Source organism: Erpetoichthys calabaricus, chromosome 1 (assembly GCF_900747795.2).
Source record: "Erpetoichthys calabaricus chromosome 1, fErpCal1.3, whole genome shotgun sequence".
In the NCBI taxonomy this organism is placed as follows: domain Eukaryota; kingdom Metazoa; phylum Chordata; class Cladistia; order Polypteriformes; family Polypteridae; genus Erpetoichthys; species Erpetoichthys calabaricus.
In genome coordinates, this window is record NC_041394.2 from 332,497,329 (window position 1) to 332,512,634 (window position 15,306).

Below are 15,306 nucleotides of genomic sequence, written 5' to 3' on the forward strand. Positions count from 1 at the left end.
ATAATATAAAAAATTCTTCCAGACTAGCACACTGAAAAGTATGCAAAACATACAGTTTACCAGCACCACTGAAACACTGGGATCATATTCTGGGACAAAAATAACGAGGAGGTGCTAGTCAAATGCAACACACAGTTCTTATAGATAGAAAAATATATCCCAGGAAACTGGGTACTGTCATTAAAGAACAGCAATCAGACAAAGCCTGAGAGAGAAGAGGCAAAAGGGAAAGAATGCACCAGGATAACAAAATGGAAATATGCTAAATACGAACTAAAACCATCAAAGCCTGTCAGCGAAGTTAGGATTAACAGGACTTTACAAAAGAAACTTTCAAACTTCTTTAGATGCTCAGCCAGTTCCTGTCATCACCTGTGAATTATAAAATGAGGCACTACTGCAGACAATGCAGGTAGTACAAGGAGCGATTGCAGCAAGTTTAAGAGAGTACCAAAACAACAACTTGTCATGGCTATAAAGTGTGACTCACTATTGTGTTGGTAATTCTTAGCCATATTGATGTTCTGCATGTGGCAAACCATTTACTGACAGTAGTTGTCTTCAGTAGCACAAAAGAATTCACACTGAGTTCAGGCCCATCTTAACATCCTAAAATTGACCGTAGCTTCATATGAACCACAAAAGGAAGTGTTTTTAGGAACAATGCTGGTGCTACACCAATCCCTAGCTGCAAACGTACAGGAATAGGAGAACAGTGCAAAAGGAACATCATGACTCGAAAGTGAGGTTCACTCCTTTCTTTAGAGTGAGCACACCAAGAAAGTCTGGAGAAACTAACCCTGAAAGAAGCCACATTGGTGGTCTACATGTGACAAAAAGATTTTCTACCAACTCTGTCTTGAAGTCACAACTTCACGCTCGACGAGCTCCATGAAGTTGCATGACTGCGGAGAATGCAGAAATTGACCAGTCCACACATAATTTCAGACTTAAAAGAAATGCAATGCAAATGTTGTTTCTAATGAGTAATGTTCACTGCTGTTAATGATGTGACAACAAAAATCTTCAGAGAAGCCATTTCCGCTCAATAGATGACAACAGAGCAGCCACCTAGAATACAAGTCCATCTTGCCATCAAGTCACGTTCACCAAGTTATGACACCAAACGTAAAAATAAGAAGACGCTTTGTCACCACTGCTGTTTTTACCTGGCAAGACTCAGTCGTGGATTTAATGTCAGAACATATAAACTGATCTCACCAGAACAGACATTGGCCTGTTACTCAACGGAAAATCTTGGAAGTGGAAATAAATGACATGTAACTAATTAAGTGTGACGAGGAAAGTCTCATCAGTCAATCCGTGTCAAATCAACGGATTTTAGTAACTGTTCCCAATTCCCCATCTCTGATTGGCTTCATACTTGCTGACTTAAATGTCATTGTACCCAGCTAGTGTGTTAAATTTAGGCTAGTACTGTATGCTCATTAGTTTCTGAGATACGGAGGCTTTAAACAGGGTATTTGGCACTTAATTTACTGTTAGAACAAGTACTAACTGAAAAATGACAATGTTCCATAAGTCACTTGAGATGTTAATGTTAGGTCCATGAACTTTTTAGGGATTTTTCTTTAGTATTAGGTGTTGTAGAAGTTCAGCTCCTGAACACAGACACCAAATAGCCAAAAACACACGTTTAATTCCCTTTTAGCTTTACAGCACCACACAATGCACTAAATCAGTCCCTTCTTTCTCTTCCCTCTATTCTTTTTCTGCCCTCACTCCATGACTTGTAAGCTCCATCCTCTTTCGCCCAACTCCGGCTCCTCTACTGGAGTGAGGCAGCCCCTTTTATAATAACCCAGTTGTACTCCGTGTTGATCTTCCGGGTGTGGAGGAAGCGCTGCAGTCCAAGGCTTTATAATCCTTCAGGCACCCCAGTGGTGGCCACGGGCCCCAACAGGGTTGAGCTTCTAAGCTCTGATTCCATGGCCCCCCATGTGAGGTCATGGCGTGTCCCGGGGGAGGTATTGTCTTTCTCGCGGTCCTTCCAGGCATCCGCCACAGTGTATATAACGACTAAAATAATGGGTCCACAGTTGCATATTTGATCCTTTTTTTAAATTTATTTTATGGCTTGTTGAAAATTGTATAAAACATTTATTTCATGCGGTAGAACAACTTTGAACCTCCTATGTCTCCACTAAACCACATCAAATCTTTCAAATTAAAACAAGCTCTTTTTATGCTTTGTCACACATAGCTAATATATATTTGAAATAAACATGCAAATATTTTTTTTAATGTCTCATAAACCAGAAACTTTGATTTCTTTCAGACTGACACCTAGTTGATAAAGAATAACTATTACATAAGTAAAACCTATCAAAGGTTTAGTGTGAAGATATAGAGGGCCAAAGTTGTGAAAGAATTTTTTTTATACAATTTTCAGCAAGCCATGAATTGACAAATATGCAACAGTGAACCAACTATTGTAAAAGTTAAAGACCCCTATCACTAAATAACAATCTGACAATTTCATGCACGACTTATAGAACATTATCATTTTTTTAGTAGTACTTCTTTTCTTTATTTAAAATTAGGGGCACAGCTCCTCTTTAAAGGCTCCATGTCTCGGAAAGTAATAAAGATACAAGCCTAAAATTCAGCTCACGAGTTTTTGTGTAAAACCACATTAATTCCATAAATTATGCAGCATATGGGAGATGCTTCAGTTGATTTCATGTGGATTGGCCAATCAATGAAAAGCTATCATTCACCAAAATATTAGTTTTGTGGAGAATGTGTATCAGTGATAGTTTAGAAAAAAACAATCGTGTGGTGCCAATGCATGAAAACGAGTAAAGACTAATGTGCAGAGTGAAGGTGATCATTAAGAGGCAGGGTTATAGCCTGTAACAACGTCCACATCCTAATTCAGTGGCCAGTCCCAGTGTTATAATAGTTATCCATGAAAATAAACTTACTACATGCACTTTAATTAATAAGTATTAATAAACAAAAGTCCATCCCCGGAGTTTATGAGAAAGGAATGATTCAGCTTCTACACTTTATGAGCAGACAGAGGCAGAAGTTTAAATAATTGGATCAACAAAAAAACTAAGTGGCTGGCCTCCTCATCCTGTAAAGTGTGGACCAGGCATACGTTAGATAATATGGATACCGTAAAGTTGAACTGAGATTGGTGGATAACTGGTCATGGCCACGTAAGACATTGGCCTGATCACTTGAGACATCAGTAGGAACCAAAGCAGAACAGTTCTGAGCAGACATTGCTTAATACAGGAGTCCTCAATCATGGTCCCGGAGGGCCACAGTGGGTGCAGGTTTTCATTCTAACCAGATTTTTAATTAGTGACTTGTTTTTGCTGCAAATTCTCTTCTTTTGAATTAACTTTAATTGACTTGCTCTTGAAGACTCAGACCCCTTAATTCAGGGGTCCTCAATCACCCCTGAATATTTGTTCACTTTTGAGTTCACAGCAAATAGAGGAGGGGTGAGGTTCTGTTGTGAAGAGTTGGGCAATGAAGCAATCCAGGATAAGCTGAAATGAGTGTTTTGAAGCTGTTTGGACATGAAATAGTCAAAGACGGACAATGAAGACAAAATAATGTGCCTACATATTTCATTGAGGTCCCGTCCTGTTTAGTAATCCTGATATTTAGGACTTTGGTTAGATATAAACACCAAGATTTAAGAACACCATGTTTGCCTTGCCTGTTCTTACAAGTGTAGTTATTTGCTGCCAGAGAGGTAATGAAAACATTGTTGGTATCTGTAGCTTGCAGCAGTTGCAAATGTCGTGTAGTCGACACATTACCTAGATAGATCTTTATTGTCATTGTCACTTTTACAAAGGAACAATGAAATTGAACACCCCGCATGACAGAAAATGGAGCTTGGTAGAGGATTTGTTAATGGGCATTGCTGCTTGGTAGTGTGGGAATTAGTCCAGTGGATCGAGACTGTTACTTTAAAACGAGTTCAGCAAGAACACATGGACACAGTTGGAAACATGTTGAAGGTAAATTTTGCAGACTTTTCTTTACGCAGAGAACCACAGACACTTGGAGTAAACTACCAAGTAGTGTGGTAGACAATAGGACTTTAGGGACTTCCAAAACTTTTAAAAAATATTTTGGAGGAATTAAATGGATAGTACTGGCGAGTTTGTTGGGCTGAGTGGCCTGTTCTCGTCTAGACTGCTCTAATGTTCTAAAGTAGAAACATGTTGCGGGTGTGATGGGTTATGAGACGATATGTAGGAAGTGCCATAATAGCTAGCAGTAGCAGTCACTGTGTTAGATCCTTTTTATTATGTGTTCATTTAATCTAAATGAAGACCTTGAAGTATACTGTTGAATTAGTCCACATAATTTGCACCTCTGTTGTATTTTAGTCAAAGGTTACTAAAAGTAAAGGAAGCTGTGTGTTTAGGGCACATGAGCTGGCAGAAGAACCACAGTCTGCTTCAACCAAAAGCCAAGATGGAATGGATACTTGGGCCACATTTGTATTAACATAAATGATATCTTGCATTTATGAAAGCTGTATTGGAATGCAGTTTTCATCATTTCAGGTCAAGAGTGTTGTCTCTAACGGGTTGATTAGAGTGTTGCAGTGGCTGGCACACGTTTCTCCCAGCTTCAGAAACTTGGGATTTATTGCTGTCTCATCACTGCATGTATGGAATTTGCACCATTCTTCAGCATTATTTGGTTTGACCAACTTGTGTGGCTTAGTGTGCCCTTTGTTTAACTGGTGTGCCATTCAGCGTTGGCTCCAGCTATGTGCTTCATGTGCAGATTACACTGACTGCCAACTCTTAACTGTAACTGTTTGAAATGAGTGTGTGCGAGAGACTTTGAAGCCCATGCATCTCATCCTTAAAACTACAGTGCAGAGCACAAATGCATTTCTCTGCTTGTTGTTAAAATCAGTTGGTCAAGTCTTGTAGGAACAGTTGATAAATATAGTTTAACAACTTTGATTGTATTAATTTTTTCCATTTTAATATTTTATTTATTAATTGTACTGTTTGATTTCTAATGATGCAATTCGTATATGTTTGTTATATAAACCAAACAGTGGGTTCAGAAAGTATTCAGGCTCCTTTGCTTTCTGTGTTGTAGCTTCAATTTTAAATGAATAAATCTGACATTTTTGCCCACCTGTCAACACTCGGTTGTGTCAAAGTGAAAACAGCTTTTCAGAAAAATCAAAATGTGAAATCTCTCATTTATATAAGTACTCAGACCCTCAGTTCAGAATTTTATAAAGCTCCTTTTGGCAGCAATTCATGGAGAGGCCTCTACAAGCTTTGCGCACCTGGATTTAGACTGCTTACCCCAGTCTTTCTGGCAGATCCTCTCAGGCTCCATTAGAGTGGATGGGAAGCATCTGTGAACCTACAGTGACATCTGCTTTCAATTTGTAACTCCATCCACTTCAAGCAGGTAATGTTTGTGTTGTGTGCCACCATGCTTGAGTTGTTTGAATTCTTAAGTAACACTGTATTTTCATTCTGTAAAGTAGAATTGTTTGAATCAATATTTTTTTTTTGGATTTGGTTTCTGCTGGGTGTTTTATGTCCGCTTCTTTAAATCCACAGCTATTTGCAAGACCCTGAATGTGATTTTTTTTTTTTAATGCTACAATGTTGTGTACTATTTTTGTGTACATTTAAGTTTTGTTTATTTTGTTAGCAAATGCATTTCTTATGTTTAGTTTGAATAAATAACATTTTTTAAGCTTCTTGAAGCAAGATACAGTGATCTTGGAGGAAGTACCTAATGGAGTGTAACAAAGGGCTTTTTGTAATGGCAATGTGGCAGAGTGGTTGAGGCTTTAGACCCAGCATGTCACACCCTGAGGTTGTGGGTTCAAATCCCACCACTTCACCTGCCTGTTGCTCCCAACTGAAAAAATAAAAAAAAAATGTATCCTATTGTACCACTCAAATTTTATAAGATGTGTCAGTTAAGTAATAACAAGTAATATTAAACCTGAATGGCATATACAGAAGTAAGTTTTAAAAAAGATGTTGAATTTTTTTTTCCCCCACAATTATCTTTCAGATTTCCTCTGCTTGTATGTTTAATGTATCAAGTGCAGATGTGTCTGAAGTGAAATGTCATTGTTGCAGGTTCTTTATTTTGTTTCTTTAACTTTCACTGGAGAGTAATATATAGCCTATAGGGTAATAGTGTTTTTTTTTTTTTTAATTTAATGTCTAACAATTTTCTTAAGTATCTAATTGTAAAGAGCCAGGAAGCTGGACAAACCAGTGTTTCTACCCCCAGGGTTTCATTGATCAGAACTGACCAGAGAAGGACACTTTTTTAGGACTTAATTGCATCCATTTTTTTCTCGTTTCTTTGAAATAAGAATAAAACTGAACTTAGGGTGTGTGCCTGAGCAGACTCATTGGTGAATGGCCCAGGAAATATCCAGTAGGAATGAGTGAGTGTGTATGTGTGCATGCGTCTGGAGCTTTAGAGCAACAATTAGAGGGGGATTTGCAAAGACGTGCTCTGTCTGCCACTTCCCATCCTGAAGAGAGCAGACCAGGAAGAACGGAGTGTAACTACAAGTTTTAGTGCAGCCTTTGTAGGAGTTGGTGAAGTTCTGGGATGTTCAGATCTTGAAGGATGAGTGCCAAGTGTTAAAATTGTTTTTCTAACCAGGCAGCAATCTTGATTTCTATTTTATTTGAGCCCATATTTGTATCGGCTCATAACTGCTTTGAGCACACGTTGCTTATTTTTATCTATTGCTTTAGCTTATACAGTGGGGATATAAAAGACTCTAACCCCCACAAAATATTCCCTTTCTTTTTGCCACTGCGGCCCTCCAGGCCCGGAGTTTGACACCCCTGCTTTACAGCCTTAAATGAAAACACACAAACCAATATTTCTTCCCAGCTTTTCTTACTCAATGCAATCTACAACATCCAAGTGAAAGATATCACAGCTACAGTTCAGAAGAATTTTAAAAAATCAAAAACAAGACATCCTGAGATTAATAAAGGATCACCCAACAATGTCATTTTGTTGACCCACATTTTGCTTTAATGACAGCCTTGAGTCTGTTGGGATTCTTCTCTATCAGCTTTGCACATCTAGATTGAGCTATTAATATTTCTCAACCACTCTTCTTTACAGTTTAACTGTTCACGTTCAGTCAGATTGGATGGTGAGTGTTGGTGGTCTGCTATCTTCAAATCTTTCCACAGATTTTCGGTGTGATTTAGGTCTGGGCTCTGACTGGGCCACACCAGGACATTCACTTTATTCTCCTTCAGCCACTGTGTGGTCAATTTTGCTGTGTGCTTCGGGTCGTTGTCGTGTTGAAAGGTGAACATTCTGCCCATCTTCCAACATTCTGGCAGAGGGTAGCAGGTTTTCCTCAAGAATTTGATGGTATTTTGCCCCATCCATTTTTCCTTCTACCCTAACAAGAGCCCCAGGCCCTGCGGCAGAGAAACACCCCCACAATAGGATGCTGCCCCCTCCATGCTTTACTGTATGGATGGTGAGCTGCATTGGATTTCCGCCAGGTGTACAGTTTGGTATCGAGGCCAAATAGTTTGATTTTGGTCTCATCTGACCATAAGACCTTTTTCCAGTTGGCATCAGAATCTTCAAGGTACATTCTGGCAAAGCTCAAACGAGCCTTAATGTGGCCTTTCTTGAGAAGTGGCTTTTTCCTTGCGACCCTCCCGAACAAGCCACAATTGTGGAGCTCTTGTGAAATTGCTGTCATATGCACCTAATGACCACTCTTTGCTGTAACACCTTCAAAGTGGCCATTGGCCTCTTGGTAGCCTCTCTTACCAGTTTTCTCCTTGCTCTTCCATCCAGTTTGGAGGGATGGCCGGATCCAGGGCGGGTCCTAGTAGTACCAAACACTTGCCACTTCTTTATGATGGACTTTACTGAGCTCCTTGGGATTGATAAAGGCCTTTGAGATTTTTTTGTACCCATCTCCTGCCTGCCTTATGTCTGTCCACAGCTCTATCCCTGAGATCTTTTGAAAGTGGCTTGCCACCCAGTCAGTTGTTTGCTGTGAGATGCACTACCAAGCAAGGGAATGTGAACTTATAAAGCAGCCTGCTTAATGCAGTGAATACACACACACATCTTAGGAGCTGCAGCAGGGCCCTATGACTTGTGTGTGTCCAGCAATAAATCCATGCTTCAGACTGATCAGTGGTTAAAGTATTTGATTTTTTTTTTCTTTTATATTCTTCTACACCTGAAACTTCACATCTAGCATTACCAGGGTGTATAGTTTAGCTTAATAAGTGCACTCATACTCTGAAGCCTTATAATTTGGGCATATTATCAGTGATCCATAATTAAAAGTGTAACTTAAGTCCTGCCTTTTCTTTTACTCTCTCTAATTGTCTGAGGTTACAGATGTAAAAGGGAATGGGAAGGAAAAGCTTACTGATATACTCTGACCGTGTGGGAGTCAAGAGGTTTTGTTTAGGTCTACATAATAAAGAGTATAAAAGGGTTCACCACAAAATAGACTCCTAATTAAACTGTTTATACTGTTGCATCCTAACATGTAGCTCACACTAGGGGGTCTGGTTGAGTTACCAATACAGTACATTGATAATCTGTTGAAGGCATTACTTTTGAATTCTGTGCTCCATGTCAAAAAAACTGAACATATGTAATGTTGTTAGAGTCAAGGCTGGGCATGGGGCTGTCAAAACACCGGGCCAGTTAAAGCCCATTTTTGGGTTACACACAAAATAAATTGTTGTCTTTTGAAATATTTTGTTTGTTTCAAAAGTCACTTGCTGGACTTTGCACCCTTTATCTTTGCAATTTTGTTTATGTGGTGAATGGTAATGCAAAGGCAAGGCTCTAGCATCTGAAGGTTGGAACGGCCTTGTATTTGAGGGGAATAAAAATAACAGGACTATAATCTCTGCGTAATGTAGACAATGACTGAGAAGGAAGCTGTTTTGTGGTTCAGGCTTTTTAGTCTAAGGCTAGGCCCAGTGTGGTTGATGTCAACAAGTCCATGTGTGATAAGCCAACTTCAGAGTCCGTAAATAATGCAAATAAAGAGGCAGCCAGTCGGCTTATCACGGACATTTGGAAAGAAAAATGTAAAAGGTAGTAAAGTTTTTCATTTACCTGTTCTAGCGCCCCTACGCAGATTAACACGGCAGCGACACAAAGTTTTAACGACAGTTTGAGCGCCGGGATGTTCGAAGGGCTGCCTGGAGGCCTACAGGTCCTCTGAGAGCAAGTCGTGGGGCTCAAACTCGCCGAGGCACGCGTCTGAGGCCGTTTATCGAGCACGCTCACGGTTACTGACGACCAAGTGCGGAGGCGTGCTTCCAAAACCGCTGGAAGAGAGAGAGCGAAAGTGGTTTATTTAAAATAAGAAAAACAGGTCTGAAGGATTGAAAGCTTTGTTTTAAGGTATGCGAAAAAAAGGGAATTCACACGTGTGGCAAAGTATAGGAGTGAACGTGAGAGAAAGTAAAGTATTACATACTTAGCAGAGGCTGAACGTGGAGCCCGCAGTCACCAAGACAGACGCGGGTACGTGCGTGCGAGAACATTTAAATCGAGTGGACTGTACCTGAGCAGGTGTTGTTGAATGGTGCACGTCCCAACGTGTCTGGGAAGTCCACCGGAAACGTAAAGGCGGATTGGATGGTCAAAAAGGCTCGGGATATAAAACCAGGGTCCGAACGCCAAAGGTCGTCTTTTGACCAGGTCTTCAAGCTGTAGTTTAGATCTGTGCTACTGATTTATTTATTTGAGTAGTTAGTGGACGGACGGACCTACCTACCTACCTACCTACCTTTGTGTATATAGTAGGTGCTTAGTTTATTCATTTTGTTTTGATTTTTTTTCCAGCTTGTCCTTTGTGATCAGTTTTGTAGCTGGACGAAGGAGGTAGAAAAGTTTTTTCTGTTTTGTTCTTTTTTTCACTTTTCATTTGGAAACCACAGTAAATATAACCCCTGAACTAATTTTTCTTTTGGGAATTGTCTTTGCATTGTACTTTAAATATATATATACGTCCAAGGTTCGATCCCCGAGAGGGTGGAGTGTGTACGCCTGATGAGCCCAAATAAGGGCGAAACACGTGTCGCATACTCTTTGCATTATTTAACAGTAAATTATGTAATATATATATATATATTTTCACAGCATTCGTAGTCTGAATCACAATCTGATTGTATGGGTGGTTACCTACCAGGTAACGCTTGTGGTTGGTCAGCAAGTCAGCTAACATCCGCCACGGTGCCCTCAGTTGTGATAATAGGTAACCATCCATACAATCAGATTGTGATTCAGACTACGAATGCCGTGAATGTAATTACCCCGATCTACATGCTGTCAAATAAACGAACCACACGCTGTGGCGCAACGTTAGGGGCTTCGCCTCTAGCACTGACGTCCGAGGTTCGATTCCCGAGAGGGAGTGCAGTAGAATGTGTACGCCTGATGAGCCCAGAATTAGGGCGAAACACGTGTCGCGTACTCTTTGCATAATTTGACAGTATATTATTTCAACCATATATATATATATATATATATATATATATATATATATATATATATGTAATATATTGCAAGACATTTCTGGTATGGACATTGCTGGAATAAAACAGACTCCTGATTTTGGAATGGGTTTTTTTTTTTTTTTTTTTTCCTGTGTCTCTCTTACTCAAGCCCTTGGTTGCTCGGTCCCGTCTACTGACACCCCAAGTCGGGAGTTGTACAACTGGGTCCTTACCTGGGGTGTCGCAGCATGAAATTGTAAAATTCCATACCAAAATCGTAACTCGGAGTTGGCATTACTGTAGTCAAACGTGTGTCCAGTAGGCAGCACTAGTTCCACAGATGGGTCAGGTTCAGTGCCAGGAATCCCACTGTGGAAACATTGTTTCTCTTACAAGGCTACCTCAAAGCCACAACAATGGCAAAATAACTGCATGGGTGACACAAAAAATAAACCTATTCTTGTATTATAAAGAATCTTTCAGCCCACAAATCCACAAGTAGGCTTTGTTGGGTGGCCAAGGTGACAAATGCAGCAGTCTGCTGAGATGTTCTCAGTGCTCCTGCTGCTGACTTCTGATGCTGTCTGAGCCTGCAGAAGCTTGAGGGGTGGAAGGTTGAGGAGGGCAGCAATTCAAATATCCCAGGGTTTAGAAGGTCAGCTTATTCTGCCACGTTCTATCAGATTGCAAAGGTGCACCTTTTCCAGTCCCTAACCATTTACAGCTTCCTGAAAAGAGCTTTTCTTCTTTCTGTAGTTAAACATTCTAATGTATGTATGCTACATGTGAGTATTTAAAACAAAAACTGTGCTCACAAATCACATTGTCGTTTTATGATTAAAGAGTAAAGTTAAAAATATTTTTTGCACGTCTGATCCATGTGCAACACATTGCAGAATACCACCCTTCACTGTAATAAAAGGTGCAGGCTGGAACCCCAACCACATTATGTATGAGAAGTGAATGAGGGGTACCACCAAGGAGGACCATTCTGGCAAAAGTGGTGCAATGTTGTAGTATCAGGATTGGAACATGGAATTTGGGGTCCATGATGGGTAAGGCATGAGAAATTCTGAATGCGTTGGAGAGGAGGGGAACTGATGTTACTCTGTGAGTGGGAAACATTTTTAATTGAGAGAAGGGATTGTTTTAAATTGTACTGTTACCACAGAATGAAAGAAATGTTCTAGTGAGTGGAGAGAGAGAGAGAGAGAAGGTCATTGATAGACTAGTTAATGGAAGATCGGGAAAAGTAATTGCAAATGGGATATCGGCATATGTGCCTCTAATAGGATGTAATGTTGAACATAGGAGCAGAGGTGAGCAGGGTTATGAAATCGAGGGTGAATGTGATCAAAAGCAGGAGTCCCAAACTTGATCCTGGGGACCTACTGTGGCTGCAGGTTTTTGTTCCAACCAACGTCCATTTTTTATTGGACTCTTAGCCTAATTAAGTGAGTCATTATTTCCCTGTTTCTGTGTTTTGGAGTCAATGTAGAAATTACAAACTAAGTTTGGTAGATTTTTATTAAAATGTAATAAGCAGTTATATGGGGAATATATATTGTTAACAGTATTTCAACTTCTCATTCTGCTTTTCCAGGTGTTCTGGTTATTTAATTGATTATTTTACTAATTTGCGAGTCTGACACTGGAGTCGTTGCTGCTTTCATCACCCTAAGTGTCTGCTCTGCTGGTTGTTATTTGTCAATATTAGGGTTAAATGAAAGGAGCAAACTACACAGGAAAAGGGGAAAATAAAAGGAAAACAACAAAAGAGAGTTCAGCATTTATAGCTTTAGAAAAAATTAGAAATATTTCAAAATGTCTTATAAATGTAAAAAACATTCTGTTTTTCTAAATGCAGAATAAGAGAAGAGGAAAAAAAGGCCAGCTAACGAAATGTGATCAGTTGTTATCGATTATTACCGATTGTGAATCTGGTTGGAACAAAAACCTGCAGCCACAGTGGGGTCCCCAGGACCTAGTTTGGGAACCACTGATCTAGAGAGCAGATATACTTGGGAAGGTGAAAGAGGGATAAGGATGGACATGGTGGGTATGGATTTGGAAAAAAAAAAAAGAAGTGAGGGAGAGTATACACTGTGTAAATGGCACGGTGTGCATGAATGCTGGCTTCCAGAAAGCAGAAGAGCATCGGATAACCTGCAGTACAGGAGTGATGGAGTTCCAAGTCAGATTACATCCTGGTGAGAGGAAATGACAGAATTCTTGTAATGCAATGTAAAGTTAATTTGAGGCTAGGCCTGTGTGAAGCACCCCAGGCTGCTGATATACTGTAATAGCCTTTAAGTGTAAGACGAGATGCAGGATAACCGCTGATTCATTAGAGACTTGAGACATCCTGCTGTCATCATTGTGAACGGAAGAGAACCCGGGGAGAGTGTTTGTGTGTTCTGAGGTGTGAGAGATGTTTTAAAAATAATAATACATTTTGTTCCTAAAAACGTTTCTACTAAGGAGCTGTGTGGAAATTTTAAAGCTTTTTTTCCCCTTTAGAAGTTTATATTTAAACTCCGTGTTTGGGGGAGCAGTTGGAAAAGTTTCTTTTTTTACTTGTTCTTGTTATTTGTATTCAAACTAGCGTCCGGGAGGCAGGGCAGTAAGCAGCAGTAGCTGACACTGGCATCTCTGTAAGAAAATAACCAGCATCACGGTAAGTAACAGAAACAATGATTCCTTCATGGCGAACAGAAGGCAGCAGCTGATTTCAGAGCAGAAAAGAGAAGGGCTCAGTCATATGTAGGAGAGCAACTGGCGTTAAGACGCCGGCCAGGAAGAAGCGGCCATAGGAGCAGACAAGACAGTAAGAAATTAGCTCGCAGCGGATATTCAGTGAGCGAGATTTTCTAGATTGAACAGTTCTTGGTGGTCAGTAGAGTACACGGTCACCCTCTTAAATGCTCTAAAGCAGGGGTCTCCTACACGTCGCTTGCAAGCTATCGGTTAATGAATCCTATATAAATTTGAACACTTGATTATTCAAATTAGGAGTGGGAGATTCTTTCTAAAAAATCATATCACAATCCTTTTAACACAAAATCACGATCCACAATCAGAATTGCAATCTATCTTTTCAATGTGGCATACACTTAAAGAGACTATCCGGACTCAAAACTCATCAAGACTTAAGTAACACTTTATTTTAAATATCAAACAAAGTTGAATTCAATTGTTTTCTCATTTGCTAGCTAAACAGAGTTAAGGAACACACTGCGAAGCTGGCGAGTGAGTGAGGAGAACACAGTTGGCCCGATTCATGTTTCTCGGATTTGCGCAAATAAATCGGTACTGCAAGCAAACTCTGATACATAGCGAAATGAGAGAAGTCACAATATCAACCGGAATGTTCAAGCAAATTATAGAAAAAAACCTGATCTAAATCCGTTAAGTAGTTCTCTCATGAAAAGCAGACAGACGGACAGACATTGGATTTTACATATTATATATATATATATATATATATTGTGGGGAACAGCCTGGACACAGACAGGTAGACATGATTTCAGCACCACAACATGTTTATTTACACAATATTTACAACTAATGAAGTACACAACCCAGTGCTGCAGCACCAATCACCCCCAAAGTTCCGGGCCTCTTCACTACAATGCCTTTCTCTTCTTGTCCGCCTCTCCTCCGAGCTCTGCCCTCTTCCACCTGACTCCAGCCATCGAACGGAGGGAGGCGGCCCCTTTTATACACACCGGGATGTGCTCCAGGTGCCTCCCGATTAGCTTCCACCGGCACTCCCCAGTGTGGCAGAAGTACCGGCTGCACACCCGAAAGCACTCCGGGTGTCCCTGATCTTCTTCCCCCCCCCCAGCACTTCCGGGTGTGGCGGAAGTGCTGAGGGTCAGGGCTCAATAGGCATTTGGGCACCCCCTGGTGGTGACCACGGGCCTCTATAGGGTTGAGCTTCAAAGCTCTGTTCCTGTGGTCCCCAAAGCCACCAGGGCGGTCTGGAGGAGGTGTAAGCCCTCCTCCGGTCCTCCTGGGCATCTCGGTTGGGTACCACCCCCAGCCTCCTGTGACACACATAGTAAACTTTCAAAATAATGTGCAGTCAAAGTCTCAGTGGCGTTCCCAGCATTTCTGTAGCTTAGCAGAGCCAGATAACTATAAGAATCTTCACCAAGCAGCTCTGAAAATGTCTGCTTTGTTTGGGTCTCCATACCTCAGTGATTCTGACATGAATGTCATGAAATCAAAGTTCAGAACAAGACTGACAGATGAACATTTAAAGGACTCCAGAAGAGTGAACCTACGTGGCTACATTCCACCATACACCTGTGTGAATGCTGAAGTCGAAATAAAATAAAAATAAAAAGCAATTTCTTTAATATTTATTCTTGGTGAGTTAGAGAGACTGTGAGATTGCCCCCACACAGCTCTGATTTTTGTCCAGGCAGTCTGCCCTAAAAGAAAAAATATTCTCTCTTTTATCACCTAGCTTGTTCGTTAGCCAAAGAGAGAACAGAAAAAAACACAGCAGTTCATTTTGAGGTCATACTTAGATTAGGGTTACATTTTAATTTATGACATACAGGAGTATAGAAAAACAAAGCAGTACCAGGCACTTGCATTCCTAAGGAATATGCCCTTCTCATTATACACACACAAGACCAATTTTTAGCAGTTTCTTATAGTTAATTACATTAGTTATAAAGAGATTACATTCTTCTAGTTTTAATATCTTCATTAGGTTATATTTGTTTGGTTAGATTAATAATCCTTATTTATTAATTCATAAGTGACA

At 40.3% G+C, this 15,306-nt stretch overlaps 1 protein-coding gene across 1 annotated transcript in view; it reads right to left on the reverse strand.

The window, feature by feature from the left end:
- Window positions 1–15,306, reverse strand: part of LOC114666580 (zona pellucida sperm-binding protein 3-like) — a 515,374-nt gene that overhangs the window by 286,519 nt on the left and 213,549 nt on the right. The gene's annotated exons all lie outside the window — the stretch shown is intronic.